The sequence below is a fragment of the Protopterus annectens genome, chromosome 4.part0 (assembly GCF_019279795.1).
Source record: "Protopterus annectens isolate FY-2018-M chromosome 4.part0, PAN1.0, whole genome shotgun sequence".
In the NCBI taxonomy this organism is placed as follows: Eukaryota; Metazoa; Chordata; order Ceratodontiformes; family Protopteridae; genus Protopterus; species Protopterus annectens.
The window spans coordinates 44888701-44900959 of record NC_056733.1 but is presented as its reverse complement, the minus strand read 5'-3'; the positions used below and the strand labels follow the sequence as shown (position 1 = coordinate 44900959).

Genomic DNA, 12259 nt, shown 5'->3' with positions numbered 1-12259 from the left:
CAAGTCATGCTGACATCCTACAGAAAGGCCTCAGTGAGACCAACGACTGGTGTCAGAACCATGGCCTTAAGCTCAATGCCAAAAAATGTGTCATCATACCCCTTGGGAAAAACCTGGTTCCCTTGAATTACCACATCAGTGGTAGTCCACTGAACACAGAAGGGGTTATAAGAGATCTGGGGACACAGGTTGACAGCAACCTCTCTTTTGACCACCATATTGCCACTGTGGTCAGAAAGTCCTTCTATGTGGCACATCTCATTACTAAGGGGTTTGCATCCAGGAAGAAAGAGGTCATTGTCTCCCTCTACTCTTCCCTCATTAGGCCAATCATCCAGTACAATGCCCCATTTGGCATGTACCTCACTAGACACCTGCAACAACTGGAGGGGCCGCAAGAGTACCTCACAAAGAGGATTCTAGGCCTTAAAACACTTGTCCTATATGGACAGACTCAAAAAATCCCATATATTCTCTGTCTCAATATCGCCTACTTAGAGGCAATCTCTGCTTGACTTACAAAGCCATGTCTGACCGAGCTCTTTTAGAAATGTTACATCTAAAGAAATCCCAGTCCCTCCACACCACATGCTCCAGAGACCTCAACCTCATTACTACAATCAACAGAACATGCTGGAGGGACAGGTTCATAACCCAGAGACTGCCCATGCTATGGAATAGACTTCCCATACATGTCAAGCAGAGCACCTCACTGGCCCTCTTCAAGAGAAATCTTGATGAGTGGATAGGAAATAGAAACTTCATCCCGGGATCACTGCAGTGGCTCTACTCGACAGAGGCACTAGGAACTAAAGTTGTGTGGCACGATGCCAGGGTAATCCTATGGGCTAGGCTTGTAAAGGCTCCAGGCCATTAGTCTAGTACACACCTATGAACCTAAGTGACAACAAAGGCTTACCTGTTGGCAGAAAATGAGAGAGACCATCAGCATCCCAGGTCTCAAGGAATTTAATGGGAGAAAAAGGTGAGAAACAGATGGCCCACTCTCCTCCTTCTTGGGATAATAGTTGTGAGATGAGCTGTTAGCTCACAACCCATTGGCTGAGACTGGAAGAGAAGCAAGCAAGTAGCCAAGACAGTTACTTCTCATGTGAGGCAAGATGTCTCTAGTAGAAGCATACAAGTGGTAGTGAGGATGTGTACAGCATACTAATTCATTACACGTCAGTTGCTTGGATGGCCTAGATAAAAAAGCCCTGCTGTCTCACATATAGAGTCACCTTCAACTCCTCAAAAACTCACTACATAAAATGGTTTACAGTAGGAATGAACAGACATAAATAACTAGACAATAGGCTGCAGAAGCTGAGACAAAATCGCAGCAAGTATGATGAATAAAAAAAAAAACAAAAAGAGATAGAAAAAAAGGCACCAGCAATTTTCTGACCTGGCCAAGGGGAATATTGTTGCTACTAGCAAAATGTAACATGAGGAAAAATCACACTTATACATCAGCACTGTCCAGGACAGTGCAAAAGGTAAGACATCGGGTACTTAATAAACATGACAAAAGAGAAGAGAAGCAGCAAGATCAATCGTCAGTGCAGAAAGGATTTAAAGAATGGCATGCATGCAGTGATCCTACACATCATGCTATAAATGATATCATTTGTGCATCCTTAAGAAGCTACAGTAATCAGAATGGGTAACGAAGGGTCAGGTGCATGAGTAGGTAGGGAAGACCTAGGCAGTCAGTTAATACTGACAGCCATCACAAATCAGGCAGCTAGACTCCGGCCTTATACAAACTGATGATTTCAGCAACGTATTTTGCAAAAATATTGTCATATAGACAGTCAGAAAGAAGTAGTAAAAGTGTTTCCATCCATCCATACTTATGAGTTACCACTAACTCCTACAGTAACCCCATACCCCATGAACAGCTGCTGCCAGGGAAAAGTAGACTGACAGGGCTTTCTTCCATGTCACATATGTGGGTGTGCACACACACACACACACACACACACACACACACACACACACACACACACACACACACACACACACATACAAAGACACACACATACATATAGTTTAGAAATCACCAGCCTGCCTACTGCATATCATTGGACTATGGAAAGAAACTGGAGCACCTAGAGAAAACTCACGTGAACACAGGAAGGATATACAAACTCTGCAAAAAGAAGGCACCTCTGCTGAGAACCAAACCAAAGAACTTCTTGCTGTAAGGCAACAATACTATGCTCTGCACCGCTTTGCCACCATAAGGTAAGCAGTGAAGTAGATATAACAGGTTTACAATCAAAACTTGGAAACTGCATCTGTCGACCGGCTTGTGGTAGACTTGCAGTTTCCAAGTCAGCATAATGTCAAACCAAAAATGATCGACTACACTATAGCAAACAGGTAGTGTAGGTCAATATTTTGGGTTTGACATTGTGTAGCGAGGTTGCAGTTCAGTGAGGAACAGGCAATTAGCCCATTTCATCACTGTAGTGCAAACTCAGAATTGATATATTTAATGTGCAGGACATGTAGGGGGTGCGTGGGGTGTAGCCTCCCTGCAAAATAGTGCAATTAATGTAACGTTGATAGTTGAGTGTAATGGTATGTTAATGTGCATAGCAAGGGTGACTGACGTCACCTCCTGCTATGTCAAACTCATTGAACCAGGAAGTTTGGGTATGTCATTTCCAACATTCTTCCTTTTATGTGTTGGAAATCCACATTTTCCATAGACATTATGGTCATTCGATGGCAGCATTTTCAAGAATATGACAGTAAACCAATATAACCACATACACATGCACACACACATCATGCCAAGGTAAGCAAAAAAAAAAAAAAAAAAAAAGGAAAAAAAATCCACCAAAATGAACACAAACTAGTTTCTGGAAGAAGGAACACAAAGTACCTACTGGACAAATTTTTGAAAAATGCATTTGAAAAGTGCTAGATGTTAAATAGTCCCTTTAACTATATTAGTAAACAACCAGAATCCATAACGAAGAAAGAATCTTTGTTGTTTTTTCCCTTTAACTATATTACCTGTATGTAAAAGAGAACAAACAAAAAATAAATTCCATTGAAAAACTACAGCTGGCCTTGTTTTTTAACAGTGCATAATTCCCTGACTGTACCTTAAAATCAAGTAGCTAGATATCTAGAGGCTTCAGTTTTAGCTTGTTTCTTTTCATCAGTGCGTAGACAACAATGGTGTAAATTAAAAGTAGATTGTTGGTTTACTTGTACTCTATTAGTAGACAAGTTAATGGTCATGTGTACCAAATCTAAGCTGAACGGATCAAATAGTAACAAAAAAAAATTAAACTGTCTTGGCTAATTTATGCTTTACAGACACATGCATTTAGCAGGTGGCTGCGGTGGTGCAGCGGTTAGCGTTGCTACCTCAAAGCAAGAGGTTATCCGGTTCAATACTTGGGTGGGGTGCCTTCTGTGCGGAGTCTGCATGTCATCCCTGTGGTCGAGTGGGTTTCCTCCGGGTGCTCCGGTTTCCTCCCACATCCCAAAGACATGCTGTAGGTGGAGTGGGCACTAAATTGGCCCTAGGTGTCAGTGCGTGTGTGTGTGTGTGTGTGTGTGTGTGTGTGTGTGTGTGTGTGTGTGTGTGTGCCTTCTGTGGAAGGTTGGCCACCGGGCTGCCAACTCGACACTATAAAACTCCACTGCCAATCATGAGCGGACAGGTGATCCGCTGTGGCAACCACTACCCAGGAAAAGCCAGAAGAAGAAGAAGGAGACAAATGCATTCAGCAGACCCCCCCCCCACACACACACACACACACACACACACACACACACACATACACACACGCACGCACACACACGCACACACACACACACACACACACACACACACACCAAATGCAACTAATGGTATACCTCAGTTTTAACCACTTCTATGCAACATAGAAAAAGGATCCAACGTTTCACACCCTTTGATAAAATGAAAAGGAATATAATGACCAGCCATTCTCTACTACAGGATGCCAGAGACAGAAACACAAGAAAAAAACTGAAAGGGATCCCAGTGATTCAAACAGATCACATGCAAAGGTTACTCTATTAAATACCATCTTGTTTTAACACTAAAAAAGCTGTAGAACTATAACAGTGTTATAAATATTCCATGAAAAAAAACATTGTGGTATGCTACATTCCTCATCTGTCTAAAAATAAACAAAAATACAAACCACATTAGCCATTTCTGTGGTACTTAAGCTGGACAAACTCCTTCCTGCAGCATGAGTGACTTGGTTTTAAGTAATGGGTCAGGGGATGACAGTAGCACTGGTTCATGAGAACTCTTCAAGAGAAACCTTGACGAGTGGATGGGAAACAGAAAGTTTACCCCAGGGATCACTTCAATGGCTCGGCTGGACAGAGGCAGAGGGAACTAATCTAAGGGGGCGGCAAAAGCCAACACATTCTGGCTAGGCTTATAAATGCCTTTGGGCAGATAGCCTAGTGCCTACCTATGAACCTATGAAGCCTAAGAGGAAATAGTAGTAGGTGGTGTTCCAGACCAGGACTGAGGCCTGCTGGAGACCAGGAGAACTGCTCCACATGTGTAAAGGGGTTCTAGCTGTACAGGCCAACACAATGAGGCAGCATAACTGTGCACATAGCAGTAAGAGTACATGGTGCATCCAAACACCAGCACAGCATGCATTGCACACTGCAGTCCAAAACCACCAGAATGGCCTGTCAGGCATATAATTTGAGCAAAGGAAAATCCTCATCAAGTACAGATGGCAACTACCTAGTCCCAGAGTGCCACCTCCCACTACTTCATAACAAGTCTAACTTTTTAATAGTTACTAATTAGGGACAGCTTCCTTGAAAGAGTAACAGTGGGTGCTATAATGGGTAGGGGGAGCAAAAATATCAGTATGGTGCTAGTTGGATCAAGAAGATCAAGCTGGTGGGAATGAAAAAAAAACACAAGACACACTACTGCAGACAGACTTACACCCAGCCAGTACAGTGTCATCAACAAAATGAAATTTAGAACAACATGTATAATTTGTTTCAGTCACCACTAGTCTGAAAGAATGTGAAAATACTTTTCAAACAGGAGACTTGTACAGGAGCACAAAACAGGGTGGATCAGATGTAAAGAGTCAGCGAGGACATGAACAGAGTTCTGAGGAAGTTGATGATATGCTGAATGATCATATCTGTAAAGTGTCTAATACATCTGACAGCATTCTAATACTGGGAATGTATAAAAATAATTATTCTGTGTGCATTTCTTAAGCATAATCCTTGCAAGTGACACTTACCACTCAGCTCTTCTGAACTATGCAGTCAAGACATGTAGACATGCTATCTGTATATTAACAGAAGCACAGTGACGGGAGACTGACATCCCTCAAGACAGCATACTCTTTAACCAAGTATTAGCAATAGCCCCCAAGCCAGCCTCCTTGTAAAAGTCTGGGGATTTCCTCTGTTTGTGCAATCACAAGCAGTGGAGGTGACTACTAGATCTAAGAAGTGTGAACCTGCAGAAATCTTAAAAGTGCTTCACAGGGCTGGATACTGCCTTCTGTTACAGTGTTAGACTACAAACTGGTCTAACTCTGATCTCGAAGGCTGATAAATTTTCAAGCATCATGCTACTGTGGTACCATTTACCTTACAGGATGGCACTTAACAGTTTTCTGTAATGCTGCAAACATCACGAAATGTAAACTATTCCTGACTGATTTACTGAAACTGTCCCTATTTTAACAAGAAAACATTCATTAGGCACAGCTGCCTATCTGTCGGTTTCAAATGTGACCTGAAAAATTTTGTCTTTTCACTGACGTCTTCACAGTCGCACAATATGGGAGTAATGGGGTTTAAGAATGAAACCAGCTTTGCATAACGCAAGTTATCCTATAGGCTAGACTTGTAAAGGCTCCAGGGCCATTAGCCTAGTACACACCTATGAACCTACTTGGTGATTAAATTCATCTCCTAGAAGAAGAAAAAACATGAAACAGCTATTAGGGCAACTAAAGCTAATATATAGTAAAACAGAAATAAAATGCAACAAGACCTCAAAATGTCAGTGATTCCTATGATGCATGCCCACACACAGAGGTGTGCATACATTGCAGGAATATGAAACAAAAATGAAGAACGTTGTAGACATAAGCTTGTATACTAAACAAATTCTACTGAATAATGATAAAGTCTAGAATATGTAATAGTTGAGCTTCACTCTTTGAAAGAATGGGTGTGAGGGACCAGATTCCAGGGAAAAAAAGTAACATGGAACTATCCTTACAACAAATCCTTCCACAGAAATATGAATCCCATCAAACAACTTACTGAAAAAGTTTTCAAGCACAGCTGCTCTGTGTGCAGGTAGCAGTGATTGAGCATAAGCCAAAGTACTTTCTGTTGCTCGTCTTGTGTACTCGAATAAGACAAATAGGCTGGGTGTTCCTTTAAGTAGTTTATTACACATAAACACATCAGGTTGGATAGCAAGAACATTAAACTTAAATAAACTAACTGACTGACTACTACACACATGCATGCTTACACCTCAGCTGTTCATTACAAAATGGCACTCTTGCTTGCACGTGCTCAGTACTTATATGCACATGCCTGCTGACTGGAAAGCTTCTTAAAGGTATATCACACACTCTGATCTATATCCTCCCTCTTTACTGAGCTGTCTTGCAATGACAATAACATTTGAATAGGCATGCAAATTATACAGACAATAATAAACAAAACAACATTCATGTCTAGGTTGCCGTATATCTGGAACTAGGTCTGGAAATGCGACCTGATCTTGTTCACAGTTTCATATGTGCTTACTAGGCTAATGACCACAAGGACCATTTTACGCCTAGCTATGCATCCTAAATCTCAGACAAGTTCTGTACCCTTGATAAGTGTAAGCAGGGGCCTGGGAGATGAAGTATTTACAAGTTGCCTGTGCCCATTAATGACACAGGTGCCAAGCCAAAGATGAACTTCCTGTTCCCCATCCAATTGTCCATGTTACACTTGAATTGGGTTAGGGAGGAACTCTGCTTCACATGGATGGGGAGCTGGTTCCAGAGACAGGATAGTTCATAGGTTCTAGTTAAGACTGGGTTTAGCTACAGGGACAGTCACTAGGGAATGTTCTGCGTTAGGACTCTCAGAGATATTCTCAGGAACAGGGACATCTGCTGAAATGTCCTCTGGTACTGGAAAATTGTAAAAGTCACTCGGAGAATTAGAGTCTTTATTACAGGCAAGATGCTGTAACACTGGCTCAGACACCGGTAATAAATGCTTCTGATTCCACAGAGACTCCATTCCTTGCGAATCCTCACTGTACGATGTCAGCTCTTGATAGAAACTTTTCACAAATCCAGTCTGATCAAAACCTTTTGTTGTCTGCATCCGCACTATCACCTCTTCTTTTAATGGACTGAGCGGTTTGCTGGTCTTATCATAGTAGGGCTTCTGGGACAAATGCTTTTTCAAGCTTTTTCACAGCTTTGTTGTTTTTAGCACATGGAACCAACAAATTGCTACTGATTGGTAATGTCATTCTGGTTTGTCTCGGCATAAGTCTCTGGGCAGGTGAACCAAGATGATTATAGTAAGGAATGTTTCCGAGATTCAAGAGATTTAGAAAAACATCGGTATTCTCATTATGATTTTTCTATTAGCTGTTTTGCACTTTGAACTGCACGTTCAGCTAAGTCATTGGACTGCGAGTATTCAGGACTACTTGTAATATGAACAAAGTCCCACTTTGCAGCAAATCTTTTGAACTGCTGACTTGTAAACTGTGCACCATTGTAAGAAATGACTCTGTGTGGACTACCATGGACAGAAAAATTTTGCTGCAACTTAGTAATGACAGTACTGGATGTGAGATTAGGAAGTAGGTCAATCTCGAACCAATCTGAATAAGAATCTACCACCACAAAGTAATGTTGACCATTCCACTCAAAAATGTCTGTGGCTACTGTCGACCAAGGTAGTTCAGGAATCTCGCTTAACTGAAGTGGTTCTACTTGTTGATATGGTTTAATACAATTACAAACAGAACAAGATGAAAGTACATTCTCAATATCTGTTGACATAGAAGGCCAATTTACTAGACCTCTTGCCCTTCTTTTGGCAGAATCAGTTCCTGGGTGGCCACAATGCAAGATCCGAATATACTCTTGTTGCAAAGATTTTGGAACTATTACTTTTGGACCTTTCATGATGATACCATCTTCCATCAAAATCTCAGCTCTGTAAGGAAAATACTGCTGCACATCTACTGGTAAACAAGATTGTTTTGATGGCCATCCTCAACTGATAAAGTGGTTGAGATTCTGGAGAATCGGATCTGAAGTTGTGTGAGTTCTAAGCTCATGAAGACATGTGGAAGAAAAATGTTTCACTTCCATGACTTAAAATCAGGTTTTTCATTTTCAAGCTGTTCAGTGTTTTTTCTGAGCAATCTGGATAAAGTATCAGCAAGATAAAGAAGACTGCCTTTTGTGGAAACAAGACTGAAATTGTACTTTTGCAATTTGAGTATCATGCGTTGCAATCTAGCAGGAGCTGTGTGCATTGGGTTTTTCAAAACAGTGACCAAAGGTTGGTGGTCTGTCTCAATTTGAATAGGCCAGCCATAAATATAATCATGTAACTTCGAACATGCAAACACAATTGCATGAGTTCTTTCTCTATCTGAGCATATTGCATCTCAGTTTAGGTTAAAGTTCTCAACACATATGCGTGTGCTTTTTTTTTTTTTTACCTCATACATCTGACGAATCTCAATGGCCTTATTCAAAGTTAAATCACTGTCTTGAAGCAAAATCTTTCTCACCGCATCATCTAATACCACACACAAGCCTGTTCTCCTAAATCACCAAATCTGCACATTTTTGCCTTGCTTCTCAAGTCAGTCATACATGCTGCAAAAGTTTCAGCAGACTTTTGATCCCTTGTGCAAAATAAGTGCCTTTCCATTGTAATCTTCGTTTGCGGATTACACATTTCTCTAAATTCACTGATCTAAAAGTTGATAAATTTACTTATTTAGTATTTCTCTACTGGGGTAGAACAATGATCCAATGTGGGGTTGGCATAATTGTTAAGATGTTTACCTTACAGACCCAAGGCACAAGGTTTGATTCTCACCTTTGAGAAGTACAGATAGCTTAAAAAGCTCCACCCCCTCAGGTCATTAGCCATTTAATCATTTATAAACATAATAAGAAGCAACTGCAGGCTCAGTTGAAGTTCAAATAAATTCAGGCATTACTGATGGATTTACTGCACATCAGCAATTCAAATGGCATCAGAAATACTTGGTCTAAGGATCTAAACCTCTTCCGCAACATCAACAGAATGGTTTGGAGGAACAGGTATATTTCACAGAGAATACTACTGCTAAGGAACAGACTCCCACATCACTGTCATTTTCAAGCACAACTTAGATCTATGGATAGATAACAGAAAATTTACCCCATGACTGGCCCATGTACTATTAATGGATCGATGCAGCTCCTAAATGCTTTATTCCATGCATGGGTCCCCTCAAATTATCTATGGTATGATTCCAGTTATTCTCATCTGGGGAAATATATAATTATCAACCATGGGATGGGTAAGGTCAATATACAACTAAATGAGATACGTTATTTTGAGCACAAAAAGGAAAATTGGCCAGGCTAGCCTAGTACTTACCTATGAACTTATGAATATTAAAAGGCACCCAAGGCTATAAAATGTCCATCTTCTGTTTTTTTTTTTTTTTTTTTAATATTCTTATAAAAGTAACTACTACTTTGGAAAAACAACCTGTAATAATCAATACAATGTTTGGAGCTTCTGTCCTTGGACCTCTGCTGAAAGGTGACCCTTCTCTTGTCCAGTCAGATCATCTTGGTATATAAATGCTAATAATTAACAAATAAATAATTAAATATTATATATGGGCTGTTCTTCTATAATAAGTCAGATTTTGTGTACTTAACAAGTGGCTTGCCATAAGAATACTTTCTGTTTAAATACATGATTTGATTTGATCAACCTAATGAAATGCATTTAAAATAACTGTGTTTGAAGTAAAAATTACATTTACATGGAACATAGCAAGGGAACCTTACAGTTTTGTTCTTGATTTAATAATTTGGCAAATGAGCACAGTTATCCAGTTTGTAATTCTATTATAACTTATAAACTATAGTAGACCTGAAAATGGGATAAGTTGAATTATTTAAGTAATCCTTCAAATTTAAAGAGGGATTTTTGAATTCTGAAGGTGGGGACACCTTGTTGCCTTTCATATATATTAAGCATTTTTATAACTCTTAAGGCATGACACATTGCATGTGATACAATATTAGATTGTTTTCAGACATTTTTTTGAAAATTGGGGTATAATTCACACTTATGTTGAGGCATTTTCTTTAATGTAGAAAATATTATATGTATGCTTAGTGGATGTATAGGTTTGATAAGGGTTTATTTAGAGACTATCAGAGGATCTACTGAGGTGGGAACAGGGCCAGGTTATCTTACCTTTTGACATACGATATTTATAAATGTTAATAATCAAGTAAGTGGCATTTAGGACTGTAATGTGACTTTTTGATAGTTTTGGTCACTGACTGCACAAAAGTAGTTTATGTTGGACAGTTCTGACTTCACCTGCCTGAGGAGAGGGACACAGTATTTGCATATAAGAGTTTATTGCATAAGTAGATTTGCGTTGGACAGAAGGATTGAGTATGTTCTTAGCATACCAGCAGACAGATGTATTTAGGCTGCTTTGTATTTTCGAGGAGATCTGGGGAAATTGCATGATTTTGAACTACTGGTGAGTTTAGTACACAGTCTTCTAATGAAAGGTAGTTCATGTCAAAATAATAGAGGGGGACATTAGGCTAAGTATCCAGTTGGGAGTACTGATGGGAAGACCAGGATAATGCTTGACGGATGTTTGGGAGTATAATACACTAACTTAAGACAAGACAATAAATTTGACTGGAATGAAATGCTTTACGATGTATGTGTTTAACTTAGGTCAATGTGAGTTCATACTTTTGGTCTTTGGGATGAGCATTTTAATTGCTTTTCTTGTGTTAGCAGAAGGCTGGGTATTGACAGAGAAAGAGTGCAGGGGCATTACCTGTGTGATACAAAGTATGCTAACACATCATCTGTCTCCCTACATATTTCAAGACTGATTTATTAAATGGTTGATTATTAAAATATTTAACTTGCAACTTTCATTATTTATTGGTAATTTATTATGGATATAATTTCATTTTAAGATAAGGAAACCAGGTAGTGCTACAGCACATCAGTTAATTTATATACGTTGAAAGAAACCCCCTAGAAGGATGGGTTGCACCAAAGTTGGTGTGGAGTTTACTGATGAGTGAGACTGAAGAGATAAGGGAAGGGATTTATCCAGCATGTATTGGTGAGAAGAAAACAGGCCAGGCAATGGTTTGCCTGTAAGCTGGTTGCATATTTATTTGGTACAGGCGAGAGGGTGAAGCACCACTTACAAATGTTATAACATAAGAGTTCAAAACTGGTAGTAATAAGGATGATTTAACTGAATTCAGTCTTTCTTAGAGATGACTCTTAAAACACAACAGGATTATTTGACCTGATTGGACTTCTTGGCAAACTGAGGTGGCAATTTCTAAAAAAAGATGTTTCAATAATGAGGGATAACATTTCTCAACTTCCAAGGAGAAGCCTACAGCAGGATGCTGTAAAGAAGAGTTTGTCCTACACATGAGTGCCTGATTCAGGAGGAGCAATGTGGTTTCTGTTCTGGCTGTGGAAGAATGGTTCAACTCTTCGCCCTTTCACAGATAATGGTGGGGGGATGGTCATGGAAATTTGGCAATCTTGTTTAAATGTGTTGTATGGCTAGGGATTATTACTGAATACACTGTAATATTCCATGGGAGGTACTAGAATAGTATGAGGTTATGGTGCTGCTGTTGCTGAATGCCTCTCAGTCCCTGTTTTTTCAGAGCAAAACTTGTGTCTGCATTCTCGCTGTTATATCAAACATGTTCAAGGTAGGTACAGATCTTCATGAGGGGTGTGCCTAATGTTCATTCCCATTTGTGATTCTCAACGACAGGATATCAAGGCACAGCCAAGACATGAACAGTATACAGTTTGAGTATGTGAGGATTGTATCTCACTTGTTTACAGATTATGCTGTCTTCTTGAACTGAAGAGATTGTAGTTACTGACATGCAATATAGCAGTTTGC

The 12259-nt window shown here is 39.8% G+C and overlaps 1 protein-coding gene across 1 annotated transcript in view; it reads right to left on the bottom strand.

Moving 5' to 3' along the window:
- The window catches only part of GAA (alpha glucosidase), a 475499-nt gene that overhangs the window by 47018 nt on the left and 416222 nt on the right, over nucleotides 1-12259 (bottom strand). The gene's annotated exons all lie outside the window — the stretch shown is intronic.